Source organism: Triticum dicoccoides, chromosome 2B, assembly GCF_002162155.2.
Source record: "Triticum dicoccoides isolate Atlit2015 ecotype Zavitan chromosome 2B, WEW_v2.0, whole genome shotgun sequence".
Lineage (NCBI taxonomy): Eukaryota > Viridiplantae > Streptophyta > Magnoliopsida > Poales > Poaceae > Triticum > Triticum dicoccoides.
In genome coordinates this window covers 669,558,834-669,561,873 of record NC_041383.1, presented here as the reverse complement: position 1 = coordinate 669,561,873, position 3,040 = coordinate 669,558,834, and the positions used below count along the sequence as shown (strand labels likewise).

The 3,040-nt window shown below is 51.2% G+C and overlaps 1 pseudogene; it reads right to left on the bottom strand.

The window, feature by feature from the left end:
- Positions 1-222: 222 nt before the first annotated feature.
- LOC119361124 lies at positions 223-2,701 on the bottom strand (annotated as a pseudogene).
- Between the last annotated feature and the right edge of the window lie 339 nt (positions 2,702-3,040).

The following is a 3,040-nucleotide window of genomic DNA, read 5'->3' as shown; positions in this document are numbered from 1 at the left end:
GGCGGCAACAACACCAGAGGATCCTCCTGATGAGGATACAGACCTGGGGTAGGGTCATAGGCCCGACCTGTACGTCCTGCCTAAGGTCACTACCCTAGAAGATAAGAAGTCCAAGAGACAACGAAGAACCCCCAGTCAAAGGTGTCGAGTGCAATCCACTCGACCAATCATATCACTCAGATACCCCTCCTACTTGTTGTCACTCGACCTATTGTCAGTGTCTCAAAAATATAAAACTGCAGTTACCTCATCCGTAGTGTCAAGGTAGTGGTGATCCGGAGGGGCGATCTGCAGTACATCGAAACACGGAAAGCATAATGATTTGTTGCAACAACTGGTACTGTATGCAGCCTTCGTCCCCTCGGCAAAATCGTGGCCGTCGCCATTCAGCTCCACAACATTCCTGGCCACGGCAACATTGATGCTCTCCATTGCAGCAGCACCAATGCTATCATCTTTAGTGGCCGCTGGTAACTTTGTGCTTGGTGATGATGATCGTGTTGGCGGCCGGTTCATTAGGTATACCTTGCCTCGAGCCACCATGTCACCGGTCAACTGGAGCAAAGACTGAAATGCAAAACCCAAAAGACTTGTCCTTGTCGCTGGCTGGTTGTCGCCTTCGACGTCGCTATTGCTGGCTGGATTACGTAGACCACCGTCCTTAAATCAGAGAATACATATGCCACAACAATTGAGATGAATACATCCAAGTGATGTTGTCTAAACTGTAAGAGGTCTAGAAGTATGCGTCTAGCAAGTAGGTTGATTTTTGTTTCGTGCCGGTGGGTCAGTGCAACCCGAAGCACGTCCCCATTGTTATTTTGAAGTCGCAGTGTTAGAAGGATATGCATATACCATGTTCGCAGTAGCTGATTCTTCTGGTGCATCGTCGACGCCATCGTCCTCCTCCCAATGTCCCATTTCAGTCCACAGATCCATGTAGTATTCCTCCCTAACAACAAGGATTTCATTGGGCAATACCTACATCACACGCCCAATCAATTCAACAACAACTAATGAGTAGAGTTGCGTAAAAAAAGGACTTGTAGAGTACTAACAGAAAATACATACCATTGATATGTTACCATCACCCCACTTGACTTGGACGTACCCGCTAGGAATGTCAATAGCACGTCCCACCCATGAAAGATCGGTGTTGCCCCGTAAAGGTGCAGTTCTGTCGGTGGGTGATCTTGATGGTAGGAGATGAATGACAATATCCCCGTAGTAAGCAGAGTGGCCAGAGTCCCTTTTTAGGTCATACGTCCTCACGGTATCGTCGCAGTCGACCTCCCTGGCCTCGCCAGGGCACACCGCTTCCTTGAACCACGACACACGAACTGTCTGGTCCTTGGAATGCAGGCTCCTGACGACACCCACATGCTTTGTACTCCCCTGGGCGACAATGCAATTGTTTTCAATAGTAGATGCCATGCCACTATGATCTCCAGCAGCATCAACTGGAAGAACATTGGCAATGACTTGCTCCCCTGGGAAGAACTCATGCTCATTTACTATGCCAAAGGGAATGACTGTCGTTGAACGTCTACCATGTTGTCGTGTGCCGTCCTGCCACAACACGTCGACAGAGGTATGGGTCCTGGCAACAACCATGGGAAACTTCACCTCAACATGCCTCCTGACTTGTGGGCATCGCGCCCGTCTGTGCCCCTCAAAGAAGACCTTCCTCAGTCGTTTCTGATAAAACCTCACATCCATCTCTTTTGTGGACGGTAAGACATGAGTAGTTGGTGCTTCACACTCGTCACCAATCACATCCTCCCCCTCCTCCTCCTTGCCGTCGGCATTTTGATCATGAGCACAAGCTGCATCCCCATTGGCATCATCGATTTTGGTGGAACTAGGTTCACGAAAAAAGCAGGCATCGGCTACCCCCCAACAACAATGGGATGCGGCACTAAAGAACGTAAGATCATCTACATTCTGGTAGGCTGGAGGAGCGGATGCATCGACGAGGACCTTGTCTGTGCCACAATGCATTGACGCAATCCAATAGACGAGGGCGGTAGACGTCTTCACCTTGAAGACGGTGCCTGCTATACGGTTAAGATTCCAGTAGCCATTAAGCCACAACGCTGCCTTGAATAGGGAACAAGGGTCTGGCGCACTGACGCGGAGACCCGGGTAGAAGCGACTATTCTCTTGCTGGCGATATTTGTGGTTGCCGTCCATGGCATCACCCACTCTTGGACTCGGCGTCGGTGACCCTGCAGACCGCTCCGTCATCAAACAACACATCAACGTCGACTGACACCTCCACGACCCGACCGAGCCACGGCCCGGACACGACAAAGTCGCCAAGGCTCAGCCTCCTGACACGCCACAGGCTAGACGGGGACACGCCCTTGATGACCTTAGTCGCCATGCCGCTGTTGTCGAAGTCGACCAGGTCGAGCACGGTGGTTACGTCGGTGACGATGCCGATCTGGCCGCCGACGTCGGACGCGGATCCGACCACCTGGCCGGGGTGCAGGTGGCTCCTATCGACCACCTTGATGTCGCCGGCGCTCTTATGCACGATAGAGTCATCGATGCGGAGGATCTCGAACGTGTCGACTGGGACAGAGATGTTGCCCACCCTGGCGTCCGGGAAAACGAGGCCACGGTCGAGAACCCCGCGCCCGAAACTCATGAGGTCTAGCGTGTAAATATTGGGAGATGCCGTCGCGACGACGTCCATCCTAACCGACTCTCCGGCGAGGGCACGCGCAAACCTGGGTGGGTTGATCTCGCTTGAGGCAGCTAGAGCTGATCGATTAGTCTGGCTGGAAACGCACGGTGATGTTACAAGCTAGGAAGCGTAATACACGTATATATAGCATCAGCTGTCAAGTAGGATTAGAATTCGTATGCTACTCGGACAAGTACACCACGTCGTGCTTAAACCTAACACAGGTCGATCGCTAAGATGGAAGCTGTAGATACTCACTCTGTTTATATATTTTTTGATAAAATCTCCGAGTGTAAGGTGTGGTGTATTTCTTCTAATTCCACATAATTTCATTATTAACCCTTCAAA